We start from the raw sequence: 14939 nt of genomic DNA on the forward strand, positions 1-14939 counted from the left end.
TGGACCATAAAACATAACAGTAGACTTAGGCAAATCAGCCCATCAAATCTGCTCCACCATCTGTTCATGAGTGATTTATCTTCCTCTAATGCATAACCTTTGACACTCACCCTCAATATACCCAATGACTTGGCCTCTACTGCCAGCCTGACAATGAATTCCAGATTCGCCACCCTCCAGCTAGAGGAATTCCACCTCATTTCCATTCTAAAAGGGATATCCTGCAATTCTGAGGCTGGACCCTCTGGTCCTAGGCTCTCCACATCCACTCTTTCCAGGCCTTTCAATTTGCCAGGACTCCTCAGTTGCACTAATTCTGCCATGGACGATTCCAAGCCCAACTGAAAAAGAAGGAAGGTGGGGCATAGGGTAACAACCCCATCCTGTAAAATCTCAGTGCTACAGAAGCTCTAAAGACCTCATCCTCGGGAGAGGGAGGATTAAGCAAGATGGGATAAACCTGAAGACAATGTAAAAGACTGGACCAGGACAGAGGACTCTGGCGAGCTACTGTTGGCAGCCTCTGCCCCAGTAGGAGCGAATAGGCTTAAGCAAGTAAATTTAAATTGCACTGGATGCAGGACCTCAACTCAAAATGTTAAGAGAAATAACATCTCCTCCACAAATGCTGCTTGTCCCATTGAGCTCTTCCAGCACTGGATGATGTTTCAGCATCTGCAATCTCTTCTGTATCCTTCTATACTTGGGGAAATGCTACTTTGACATCAAAGGCTATCCATCTTACCCTGGCTCTGAAATTCAGCTTGTTTCTATTTGGACCCAGACTGTGACAAGGTCAAACTGGCCATAGGTGCACAGCTTATTGCAGAGTAATTGCCACTTGGTAGCCATGCTGACAACAGATTCTATCAACTTGCTGAAGATTGAGAGTTGGCTGATTTAGTTGCAATTGGACAGGTTGCCCTGATCTCAGAAAGCAGGGCAATTCCATATCTAGGCAATTTTACACTTTGCTAGTAGACATCAGTGCTTTAAGTTGTGCATGAACTATGCTGGAGGATCAGCAGGAGCATTCAGTTCTGCAGGCAATCTGTTGCTTAGTCACTTGAATACTCCAATACTTTCAACCATTTTGTAACATCATGTGGAATGAATCAAAATGGCTGAAGACTACTTTCCATGATAGTAGATTTCTCAAGAAAAAGCCAAGATAGATCACCCATCTTCTTATTCTGCTTCTTGATTAACATGATTGCAAATACTTCAGCTCTGCCTTTGGCACTCATGAGCTGACCATGACCAACTTTGAGGCCAGAGGTGATTCAGAAACTTCCTCTTCCTGTTCACTGCTTAACTGCCCACCATCAGAATCAGGTTTATTAGCACTGACATAAGTCATGGACTTCGTTGCTTTGCAGCGGCAGTACAATGTAAAACCAAAAAAAAAAAAAAAAACAAATGAAGTTACCAAATAAATGATTAGTGCAAAAGGTGAATGGCCTCTCCCATTGGTGCTGCCCTCCCGTGTTTCAGCGGTGGAATGACTGGGTGGATTGCATGTATCCGTACGTTGCTAGGAGACTGTACCATCAGTCACAGGACAATGTCGTTCAGGGTCTTGGACCATGCATATGGTTTTCTTGTACCCCTGTGCATTTGAAGCTCCACACTACTGCGATGCAACCAGTCAGACTGCTTTTCAACTTAAATCTGTAGACATTTGTCATGGGTGACAAACTTAATCTCTGCCAGTTTGGTGAAGTAGAGCCACTGGCATGCTTTCTTCATGATTGTATCAATGTGCTGGGTCCTGGATTCTGAAACTGCTCACCCCTCAATGAGGGCTGGATTGTATTCTCCTAATTTCCCCTTCTTGAAGTTCACAATCAATTCCACGGTCTCGCTGGTGTTGAGAGTGAAGCTGCTGCTGTAACATCACTCAACCAGCGGATCGCATTCCTGAAGTAACATACCTGATTGCTATGGAATTAGCTAAGCTGGCCAATATAAATGGTGTAGATCCAGGCAGAGGTTTAGACGTTTGGCCAGAGTACTATATTTTGTAGATCGAAAAAGCATCAATATAAATAAATGGGTTTGAAGAAAGCTTTTATTTATGATCTAATTCATTATATGTCACATTTTTATCCACAATGATCTGAAGTTTCCTAAATAAAATAATGTAAATCATACAAAGTTATAAACCTTTGAAGATTATTTGCAAATATTGAGTCTGTTTGCCATTTCCTATGTCTCAAGCCAGAAGCTATAGCATTGCTTCCAGCCGGCAATGCCTCATTTATATTGCTTGGCTCCAATTAGAAATGTCCTATTCAGCAGGGAGGTCTGCCCTTCCATACAAGCATGCATATTGCTCACCTCTCTCATAAAATTTTAAATGTTTTTACAGCTTAGTTTTAAAAAGTGCAGGAAATTTATTTTGAAGGGCTGGCATATCAATGAAGTTGTATTCCATAGATTATGATTTCCTCCTCCCCACTAAACTATATGAGATTATCTCCCTGGATTTAAGGTTCTGAACCTAATTTGGTGTTGTTGCAAAGCAAAAACATTTTCAGCTATTGTAAAATGCATATCACAATGAGTGGGTATTCTTGGAATTTCGTTTATATATTACAGAGAACAAGTCTATACTGTATTTGCATAACTGTTGTCGGCAGTGACAGGCTGAGATGGGTATTTAGTTTGTCAGATTTTTCTCATTTAAATGATGAGCTTTTACATTTGTAGTTTTAATACTTATAATTGAGTTATATGGGCATTTTAATTATGTCCCAAGACCATTACAATGAGCAATCAATAATCTCTCTTGCGGTTTAAAAAAAATAATTTCCCATTTTTTGGTAAAAGAACTTTGTAAATCTATTTATATTTTAGATGTGTTGGATTTCAATAAGTAGGATAGAGGGAAGCTTATAAAGTAGATTTAAAACTGGCGGTGCCCTCAATTAGACTGATAGCTATATTTTCAGAATAGAATAGAACAGAATAGAATAGAATAGTACAGGCCCTTCAGCCCACAATGTTGTGCCGATCCTCAAACCCTGCCTCCCATATAATCCCCCACCTTAAGTTCCTCCATATACCTGTCTAGTAGTCCCTTAAACTTCACTAGTGTATCTGCCTCCACCACTGACTCAGGCAGTACATTCCACGCACCAACCACTCTCTGAGTAAAAAACCTTCCTCTAATATCCCCTTTGAGCTTCCCACCCCTTACCTTAAAGCCATGTCCTCTTGTATTGAGTAGTGGTGCCCTGGGGAAGAGGCGCTGGCTATCCACTCTATCTATTCCTCTTAATATCTTGTATACCTCTATCATGTCTCCTCTCATCCTCCTTCTCTCCAAAGAGTAAAGCCCTAGCTCCCTTAATCTCTGATCATAATGCATACTCTCTAAACCAGGCAGCATCCTGGTAAATCTCCTCTGTACCCTTTCCAATGCTTCCACATCCTTCCTATAGTGAGGCGACCAGAACTGGACACAGTACTCCAAGTGTGGCCTAACCAGAGTTTTATAGAGCTGCATCATTACCTCGTGACTCTTAAACTCTATCCCTCGACTTATGAAAGCTAACACCCTATAAGTTTTCTTAACTATCCTATCCACCTGTGAGGCAACTTTCAGGGATCTGTGGACATGTACCCCCAGATCCCTCTGCTCCTCCACACTACCAAGTATCATGCCATTTACTTTGTACTCTGCCTTGGAGTTTGTCCTTCCAAAGTGTACCACCTCACACTTCTCCGGGTTGAACTCCATCTGCCACTTCTCAGCTCACTTCTGCATCCTATCAATGTCTCTCTGCAATCTTTGACAATCCTCTACACTATCTACAACACCACCAACCTTTGTGTCGTCTGCAAACTTGCCAACCCACCCTTCTACCCCCACATCCAGGTTGTTAATAAAAATCACGAAAAGTAGAGGTCCCAGAACAGACAACACACATCAAAGTTGCTGGTGAACGCAGCAGGCCAGGCAGCATCTCTAGGAAGAGGTACAGTCGACGTTTCAGGTCGAGACCCTTCGTCAGGACTAACTTGCTGACGAACTTTGACAGTTAGTCCTGACAAAGGGTCTCGGCCTGAAACGTCAACTGTACCTCTTCCTAGAGATGCTTCCTGGCCTGCTGCGTTCACCAGCAACTTTGATGTGTGTTGCTTGAATTTCCAGCATCTGCAGAATTCCTGTTGTTTGCGGTCCCAGAACAGATCCTTGTGGGACACCACTAGTCACAATCCTCCAATCTGAATGTACTCCCTCCACCACCACCCTCTGCCTTCTGCAGGCAAGCCAATTCTGAACCCACCTGGCCAAACTTCCCTGGATCCCATGCCTTCTGACTTTTTGAATAAGCCTACCATGGAGAACCTTGTCAAATGCCTTACTAAAATCCATATAAATCACACCCACTGCACTACCCTCATCTATATGCCCGGTCACCTCCTCAAAGAACTCTATCAGGCTTGTTAGACGCGATCTGCCCTTCACAAAGCCATGCTGCCTGTCCCTGATCAGACCATGATTCTCTAAATGCCCAGAGATCCTATCTCTAAGAATCTTTTCCAACAGCTTTCCCACCACAGACGTAAGGCTCACTGGTCTATAATTACCCGGACTATCCCTACTACCTTTTTTGAACAAGGGGACAACATTCGCCTCCCTCCAATTCTCCAGTACCATTCCCGTGGACAACGAGGACATAAAGATCCTAGCCAGAGGCTCAGCAATCTCTTCCCTCGCCTCGTGGAGCAGCCCGGGGAATATTCCGTCAGGCCCCGGGGACTTATCTGTCCTAATGTATTTTAACAACTTCAACACCTCCTCTCCCTTAATATCAACATGCTCCAGAACATCAACCTCACTCATATTGTCCTCATCAAGTTCCCTCTCATTGGTGAATACCGAAGAGAAGTATTCATTGAGGACCTCGCTCACTTCCACAGCCTCCAGGCACATCTTCCCACCTTTATCTCTAATTGGTCCTACCTTCACTCCTGTCATCCTTTTTTTCTTCACGTAATTGAAGAATGCCCTGGGGTTTTCCTTTAGCCTACTCGCCAAGGCCTTCTCATGCCTCCTTCTTGCTCTCCTCAGCCCCTTCTTAAGCTCCTTTCTTGCTTCCCTATATTCCTCAATAGACCCATCTGATCCCTGCTTCCTAAATCTCATGTATGCTGCCTTCTTCCACCTGCCTGGATTTTCCACCTCACTTGTCACCCATGGTTCCTTCACCCTACCATTGTTTATCTTCCTCACCGGGACAAATTTATCCCTAACATCCTGCAAGAGATCTCTAAACATCGACCACATGTCCATAGTACATTTCCCTGTAAAAACATCATCCCAATTCACACCTGCAAGTTCTAGCCTTATAGCCTCATAATTTGCCCTTCCCCAATTAAAAATTTTCCTGTCCTCTCTGATTCTATCCTTTTCCATGATAATGCTAAAGGCCAGGGAGCGGTGGTCACTGTCCCCCAGATGCTCACCCACAGAGATCTGTGACCTGACCCAGTTCGTTATCTAGTACTAGATCTAGTATGGCATTCCCCCTAGTCGGCCTGTCCACATACTGTGACAGGAATCAGTCCTGGACACACTTAACAAATTCTGCCCCATCTAAACCCTTGGAACTAATCAGGCGCCAATCAATATTAGGGAAGTTAAAGTCACCCATGATAACAACCCTGTTATTTTTGCACCTTTCCAAAATCTGCCTCCCAATCTGCTCCTCTGTATCTCTGCTGCTACCAGGGGGCCTATAGAATACCCCCAATAGAGTAACTGCTCCCTTCCTGTTCCTGACTTCCACCTATACTGACTCAAAAGAGGATTCTGCTACATTACCCACGCTTTCTGTAGCTGCAATAGTATCCCTGACCAGTAATGCCACCCCTCCTCCCCTTTTTCCGCCCTCTCTATCCCTTTTAAAGCACTGAAATCCAGGAATGTTGAGAATCCATTCCTGCCCTGGTGCTAGCGAAATCTCTGTAATGGCCACTACGTCATAATTCCATGTATGTATCCAAGCTCTCAGTTCATCACCTTTGTTCCTGATGCTTCTTGCATTGAGATACACACATTTCAGCCCTTCTACCTTACTGTCTTTACACCGTTTATTCTGCTTCTCTTTCCTCAAAGCCTCTCTATGTGTTAGATCTGGCTTTACTCCATGCACTTCTTTCACTGCTCTATCGCTCTGGGTCCCATCCCCCTTGCAAATTAGTTTAAACCCTCCCGAACCATGCTAGCAAACCTACCTGCAAGGATATTGCTCCCCCTTGAGTTCAGGTGCAACCCATCCAATCTGTACAGGTCCCACCTTCCCCAGAAGAGATCCCGATGATCCAAAAATCCAAAACTCTGCTCCCTACACCAACTCCTCAGCCACACATTCAACTGCCATCTCCTCCAATTCTTACCATCCACTGTCACGTAGCACTGGCAGCAATCCTGAGAACGCCACCCTTGAGGTCCTGTTCTTCAGCCTTCTGCCTAGTTCCCGAAACTCACACTTCAGGACCTCATCCCTCTTCCTGCCTATGTTGTTGGTCTCAACATGTATCACGACTTCTGGTTGCTTTCCTTCTCGTACCAGGATGTCGTGCACCCAGTCAGAGACATCCTGGACCCTGGAACCCTGGAGGCAACAAACCATGCGGGTGTCCTTCTCACATCCACAAAATCTCCTGTCTGCTCCCCTGACTATAGAGTCTCCAATGATGACAGCTCTCCTCTTCTCCATCCCACGCTTCTGCACCACCGGGTCAGACTCAGCGACGGAGGCCCTGCCACCATGGCTCACACCTGGTCAGTCGTCCCCGCCAACAGTACGCAGGATGGTAAACTTATTATTCAGGGGAATGGCTACAGGGGTGCTCTGCACTATCTGTCTGCTCACCTTCACTTTCCCCCCTCTGACTGTCACCCAGCGACCTGCTTCCGACAGCCTAGGTGTGACTACCTCCCTGTAGCTCTCATCTATGACTGCCTCATTCTCCCTTATGAGTCGAAGGTCATCCAGGTGCTGCTCCAGATTCCTTACACGGTCTTCCAGATCGCCCAGCAGTATGCACTTCTGGCAGATGTGACTCTGCGGGAGAGGGGCGTTTCCCCAAGACTGCCACATCTCTCATATTAATATATATTTAATTGGCTACAATATACTTTGGATTCATTCTGAAGTTTTGAAGGCTTCTTTCTTTATTTAACTTTAAAAGAATAATTGCAAAGGTAGTTTTATTAATGTGACATGGCGTTGTGACTTACAAAATACTGTTCAAGTCATTTGAAGCTAGCGATAGAACCAGTATTCTAAATCTGAATTTAAACTCGTATAAAAAGGGGTGTGACTATTTCAATGAAAAAGCTTAAAATGAAATACAAAGATCAGTTCATCAATATTGGATGAGGTTTAAGATGATTGAAAGAAGGGAAATAAACAGGAATATAAATTAGATCATTGGCAATAAAACAAAAATAAGTGCTATTCAACATCAAAGGAGGGTGCCCACCTGATGACCCTGATGACGTACCTACCCTCCCTCCTTGTCACCACTCCAAACCCACTGCCAACATCGAGAGAGCCAACTTGCCATAGGGATTGAAACATCAAGTCCTAGTAGCTCTACTATTTACTATCAACTGCAAAATATCTAATAGCAGTAAAATATGCAGTCCAGATAATTGACATATTACTGGATTGTGAGAGCACAGATGGTAATGAGAGGTTGGAATAATGCAATAGTGATGATTTCTGCAAAGGTATATGCCACTCTACTTGTTGCCATAACTAGCTGTGATGGGCATTTTAGTGAAGGAGAAATGATTTGCCTAGAACAATGGAGTTACATATGTAAGGGAGAAAATTTAGCTATCTTCTTCAGTTTTAAGTCTTGGTAATTTACTTGAAAATGTCATAAGTTCTAGAATTGAAGAATCCACGATCCTTCTTCTGCACCCCCCCCCCCCCAAATTCTACATTTATTCATTGTCCTACCTATTTTACACAAGGGAACATCCCGTTTATCCCTGCGTTAACTGAGTAGAGCCATTTGGCAACTATATTCACCACAAGCTAATGGGGTCCTATTTAAAATTCTGGATTAGCCTACATTGAAGTCATCAGGGCAAAAGCTGCAATTTAACTTGACAGAGAAACCTTAGAGCAATGTCAGCTTCTGTACTAGTACATATGTGCTGTGAATGGGGCCAAAGTTGTAGTGCTTCCCGGGCCTCTCCAGAATTAGTCTTGCATGCTCTGAACTTCCTTCCCACCCATGATGGAATTTCTATTTTAGCAGGGTTACTTTGTGCTAGGGATCTTTCTCTGAAATCTGCAGTAGTACTAAGAACAATTTCAACAAGGCCCTCCCACTGGACTGGCAGCAAAGGGAATGTGCATAGTTCATATTAAAGTTTTTACCATAGAAGCCGAGGACTACACAGAATGGACTGTCTAAACAGCTAATCGCCAGCATGTAGAAAACAGCAGAATATATAATAAACAGTTGAGGAGCATGTGATTAAGGGAGACTAAATTTTGCTGCTGCACAGACAGATGCAAAGGCAAAGTGCATTTACAGTTCAAACTAAAGTGCTTTCTGCAGAAGTTAATGAAAATGGGGAATTGAAGGGGGAATTGTTTTTAAATCTAAATTTACTCTGCACTTATTTTGTGGGTTCATCAATTAACAATATATAACCTGATCTGAGGAGATTATAATGTATGTACGTAATTTGTAAAAGTGATTATGTGGAAATTGTGATCTGTTTAGATTACATTTATGGTGATTTCAGTGCACAATGAAGTCCAAATTGAATTCAAACTGACATTTCAATTCCAACTGAAATTAATTTAGTACATTGTTAATTTAAAAACAACTCAATTTTGCATTCACATTGACCTTGGGTGTGGGGATTTTCTGCTTTTACATTTGTCTGTACATCATATTGCTTCCGTTAAATTGAATCAGTAGGGTCGAGTTTGTGTTTCAGGTATTTTCTGTTTATGCACGTGCATGTCTTTAGAGTTGAAATATAGTCTCTTAGTGAATATTCCTGTGTAGTAGGAAGTTCCAAGTACTTGGGTGGTATACATTTTGAGCTGGGAACTTGGTCATGTTTGATCCACTTATAAAGATTTTGGCCTAGAAATTATATTGTGAAACACAAGATTTTTGTGCTATCCAGTGCTTTGAGGTTATGAAATTGAGTTCCCAAAGCTATTGGGCTGTTCTATGATTGCAGGGTGCACAGAGGTAAATTTTATTGTGGTCTCATAAGGACAATTCTCTTCAGCTCTGCATGATGACCGACTGAGTGTTGATAGTGTCTGCTCGAATGTTACAGGGACAGCCCCTACCTTCACACCCTGCCGATGGACTGTTTGTCACACTCCCATCAGGGAGGATTCTACATAGCACCCATGCCAGGAACACCAGCCTCGAAAAACATTACTTTCCCCAAGCAGCAAGGCTGATCAACATCTCCACCCACCACCACGAGTTTATCATTTCTTATCAGTCACCTTATGTACAAACACTCCTGTACTTAGCGTCACTTTGAATACAAGCCATATTATGCATTTATTTTATTGTACTTTTATTATTGTGTTGTTTAATTTATTATGTTTTTTTGTGCTGCATTAGATCTGTAGTAACTATTTCATTCTCCTTTACATGTGTGCTGGAAATGACATTTAAAAATCTTGACTCTTTTGACATGTGTTTTCAAGCACGGTAGAATTTCTAGCGATTTTTTTGTTCTTTGGAAACTCTTCACATTTATGTAAAACAAAATGTATCTTAAGTTTGTGGTGTAACCTACCACTTGTGGTATATTATCAGGAAAAACATCACATTTTAAAATGGCCTGGATTTGCATAATAGTTACGATTCTGCTTTACATGAAAGTATGCATTAGAATGAGTAATAAATGGTATTTTAAAGATGCCAATGCAGCTTTTTTTGGAAAATAGATTAGTTTGATGCGGTGGCAGTGAAGTAAACTAGAGAAAGTCATAAATCCATTTCCCATTCATGCTTCCTGGTAATATTCTGCATGCTAAGCATTAATTGATCCCTTGTGAAATAATTAGATCATTTAGTGGGTCTCTGTGAAAGGAAAGAGTATTGTAGTGTTGTGAAGCTAGAGTTTCCATTAGCTGAAAAGTTCATTCAACAACTTAACCCCCTGATAAATGGGAGGCCCTGGACAATTCTGGAAAGGCAGCTGGAGAAGCTCTTCACTATTAACATACTTCCTTCTATTCATCACAAAAATATGTTTATTAAACTAAGCCACAAGCTGATAATGATAAATTATAAGGCATGTATAGGCAAATAATCTAAGAATTAATGTGCAAAAATTTAAATATGTTCATACTCTTTTAGTCCTGGAACCAGCTCAACTCGGTTTTTTTGCTTAAAAGCTTACAGAGAAAAATATTTGACTTTTCATTTGTTATTAGATATCTCTATCCATACCTGTATCTATATAGTGTCAGAGATAATCTTCAGGTGAGAGGATCCACTACTGAATTAGTACGACCTACCTATATTGAAAAAAAAATGAGGACAAGATAGGCAAAATTGGGGAAAAAAGTGTAACATTTACTTTCAGCAGTAACTTTGCAAAATTCACTTTGTACAGTATATTGTTTTGGAGTGAGATAACACAGCTATGTTACATAAACATTCTATATTTAAAAAACTATTTTTGCCATTAGATCATGTTTCCAGAATGTTTTGCTTGGTAAGACTGTTTTCTCCAGTTCCTGTACATATTGTAGTTCTCCTGTCTGATCAGAGAGAATGGTGACTCGTTTGATTCATGGGGTCCGAATCAGAATCAGGCTAAATATCGCTGGCACATGCCATGAAATTTGCTGTTTTGCAGCAGCAGTGCATTGCAATACATAAAAGTGAAAAACCAAATTTCAATAAGTATATGTAGTCATATAAATACAGCACAGAAACAGGCCCTTCACTCATCTGGTCCATGCCGAAACGATTTAAACTGCCTACTCCCATCCACCTGCACCAGGACCATAGCCCGCATCCCGCCCCCCCCACTCCCAAGATCGCGTGCACCTCCTGTACTGACAGCTCCTAATCTTGGTGTCATCTGCAAATTTGCTGATCAAGTTAATCACATTATCATCCAGATCATTGATATAGATGACAAACAACAAGGGACCCAGCACTGATCCCTGCAGCATACCACTAGTCACAGGCCTCCAATCAGAGAGGCAACCCTCTACCACCACTTCCTGGCTTCTCCCACAAGGCTAATGTCTAATCCAATTTACTATCTCGCCCTGAACGTCGAGCGACTGAGTCTTCTTGACCATCCTCCATTCCTGTGGTACCCCTCCTGTCGCCAAGGATGGTTTAAATATCTCTGCTAGGACCCCAGCAATTGCTGCACTTGCCTCCTGTAGGGTCTGAGGGAACTCCTTGTCAGGCCCTGGGGATTTATCCACCCTGATTTACCTCAGGGTAGCAAACACCTCCTCCTCTGTAATCTGTACAGGGTCCATGAAGTTGATGCCACTTTGCCTCACTTCTATAGACTCTGCATCCATGTCCTGAGAAGGTACTGATGCAAAGAATGTACTTTGACTTCAACCATCTGTTTTAGCCCCATAAATTGATAACCATTCTGGTCTTTTAGAGGACCAATGTTGTCCCATGCATCCCTTGCAATAATTTTGCTCTTTGAATTCCCTTTGAATTCTCCTTCACCTTGTCTGCTAGGGAAAATTCATCCCTTTTTTAAGCCTTCTTGATTTCTTTCCAAAGTGCTCTCTTGCCTTTCTTATGGAGCAATCCACAAGCACCTCATTTGTTCCTACTTGCCTATACCTGCTATGCACCTCCTTTTTCCTCTTAATCAGGGTCTCAATATCTCTTGAAGACCAAGGTTCCCTGCACTTGTTATCTTTACATTTTATTCTTACAGGCATGTATAGGCTTTGTATTCTCAAGGTTTTGTTATTGAAGGCCTCCCACTTTCCAAGCACACCTTTGCCAGAAAACAGACTGTCCCAATCTACACTCACCAGGTCATTTCTGATACCATCAAAATTGGCCTTTCTCCAATTTAGAATCTCAACCCACAGACCAGACCTATCTTTTTGCATATTAACTTTGAAACTAATGGCATTATGGTCACTGGATGCAAAGTGTTTCACTCCACAAACTTTTGTCACCTGGCTTGTTTCATTCCCTAATAGCAGATATGGTATTGCAGGCTCTCTCATTGGGACTTCTATGTACTGATGAAGGAAACATTCCTGAACACACTTGACAACCTCTATCCCATCTGGTCCTTTTACAGTATGGGCTACCCCATCAATGTGGAAAGTTAAAATCACCTACTATAGCAACCCTATGTTTCTTGCAACAGTCTGCAATCTCTTTACAAATTTGTTCCTCTAAATCCCTAGGACTGTTGGGTGGGCTGTAATATAGCCCCATTAATGTAAAAAAACAGAATTTAAATAAGTACTGCAAAAAGAGGCAAAAAAAAAGTGAGAGTGTTCATGTATTTATTGTTCAGTCAGAAATCTGATGGAGGGACCTTCAGAGATGTTGGCACCCAGGAATGTAAAACTGCTCACCCTTTCCACTGTTGATCTCTTGATGAGAACTGGCATGCATTCTCTTGACTTCCACTTACTGAAATCTGCCATCAATTCCTTGGTCTTACCAACACTGAGTACAAGGTTATTGTTGCAACACCACTCACCCAGCTGATCTATCTCACTCCTGTATGCCACCTCCCATGAAATTTTGCCAACAATAGTTGTGTCATCAGTAAATTTATAGATGGCATTTCAGCTGTCCTTAGCCACACAGTTGTGAGTGGAGGGAATACAGCAGTGGGCTAAGCACACATTCTTGAGCTGCGCCAGTGTTTGTTGGTGAGGAGATGTTATTTCCAGTTTGCAGAGACTTTGGTCTCCTGATGAAGTCAGGATCCACTTGTAGAGGCCCGAGTTTCGGAGCTTGTTGATTAGAACTAAGAGTACGATTGTGTTGAACACTGAGCTGTAATCAATAAACAGCAGCCTGATACAGGTATTACTTTTGTCTGGGTGATCCAATGCCGAGTGGAGAGCCAGGGAGATTACATCCACTCTAGATCTATTGTGGAGGTAGGCAAATTAAAGTGGGTCCAAATCATTGCTTAGGCAGGAATTGATCCTAGCCGTGACCAAACTGTCAAAGCATTTCATCACAGTATATCAGAGTGCCACCGCGCGATAGCTGTTGAGACAGCTCACCCCGTTCTTCTTGAACACTGGTATGATTATCACATTTTAGAAGCAGGTGGGAGCCTCCATCTGCTGCAATGAGAGATTAAAGATGCATCGGTTGCAGATGCATGCAAGTTTAAGCTTGGATTGAGTGGACAACCAATAGGTATAATAGTAGATTAGAGTGCTAGCAAACTGAAGCAGACTGGATGATCTGACCCAATGCAGCAGAGGCCAGTTATTGTGAAATCTGAAATTTTAAATATCTTGTATTTCACTTTGGGCGATAGAAATCATTATAATATGGAACACATAAGGAGGAAGTTTGGCCAAGGAGCTGTGTGCCGTTGGCAATTCAACTGTAGCTATTCACCCTAATGGCTATGTCAATATAAGCATAAACATTTATTGTAAGGAAGCTCATTCAACCAATCCTGTTGATACCGATTTCTTACAGAAGGTAATCTCTTTTTTTGAAAATGTGGGCGTTATGCAACCGTCTTATCTTGGCTCAGTTCACTGCTTTGTGCACAGTCAATAAATGTAGATTCAAACAACAGAGTGCGTACCGAAGACACAGTTTAAGTTTGGCATTTTAGTGCAGTGTTATGAATATCCCATTGTGAAATTATTGTGTTTTCTATAATAAAATCGGATGAGACTATTCAACAAAGAACTGAGAACTCTCACCAACATTTACACTTGCCAGGGTGATATCTGAGTTTAGCACATATACATTTAGCAGATGACTTTGGCCACCAGTGTGGATTTCATTTGGAGTGCAGCTCTGAACAATGGTTCCTAAAAGCCACGAGTGCCAGACCAGACAATGCTGATTAAAATTCATTTGGATGTTTGTGTTGTGGGTGCAAATCAGGAGGTGTGAAGTTTGTGCGTAGTTTCAAAGAAAGTATTGTAGATGCATTGTAAATATGGAATTGTCTTTTGATGTTTAGCACAAACTATCAAGCCTCACTTTAGGTCAGCCAGACCCTTTGACTGAAAGCATCTCCACGTGATGCCTGCTGTATCTTGTTTTGTCAAATAAAGAAACTCCTTCATATCTACCAGTACTTTTCTCCGGTGACTTCATTCACGCAACACACTTCAACAAACGCCAGCAAAAAGATTGACATTTCGTGTCCTCAAATTAACTGCTATATTTGACAAGGATTATCCACTTATATATTTCTCATTGTGATTTAGAATCTTATTTTTATGCATAAAATTGAAGTGTTTCCCAGAAAGTTTCTGACAATTAGAGTAAGTGAAATACAGAGCATGCTTCTAGTTGGCAAATGTAGTTCCAAAAATAGAAAGGAAAACTTAATGGGTTGGATTCTGCTTGATTTGGCCTGCTCCTCACAATCTCCACTCGTGCTGATACCGCAGAAATATTTATTCTTTTGCACCCTCAGAGGTCCAGCTGAGCACCAGCTCTCACCGTGTGGCTGTACCATGAGCAGATTCGGAGGCTCCATCTTTTGGATTGTCCTGAATGATCAGACATTTTAAAACTGCAACTGACTTTAAAACTTAAGGCATTAAAATGATTTCAAAACACTTACATGAAATGGATTGATATAGAAAATAATTTTTAAATATTAAGGTTAAAGTTCAGTTACATTTTCAGTCAAGATTGGCCATCTTTTTCTAATGAATGGTCTTGAAAAATGTGACCCTGCA

At 41.8% G+C, this 14939-nt stretch overlaps 1 protein-coding gene across 2 annotated transcripts in view; it reads right to left on the bottom strand.

Moving 5' to 3' along the window:
- The window catches only part of LOC140211601 (E3 ubiquitin-protein ligase MARCHF3-like), a 77447-nt gene that overhangs the window by 46655 nt on the left and 15853 nt on the right, over nucleotides 1-14939 (bottom strand). The window contains exon 2 of one of the 2 annotated variants that reach the window (XM_072281497.1): nucleotides 10477-10544. The exons of the other annotated variant lie outside the window; for it this stretch is intronic. The gene's annotated coding sequence lies outside the window, so the exon portion shown is untranslated. The remainder of the gene's footprint in view (nucleotides 1-10476; nucleotides 10545-14939) is intronic. 2 annotated transcript variants of the gene reach the window in all.

This window comes from Mobula birostris, chromosome 17, assembly GCF_030028105.1.
Source record: "Mobula birostris isolate sMobBir1 chromosome 17, sMobBir1.hap1, whole genome shotgun sequence".
Lineage (NCBI taxonomy): Eukaryota > Metazoa > Chordata > Chondrichthyes > Myliobatiformes > Myliobatidae > Mobula > Mobula birostris.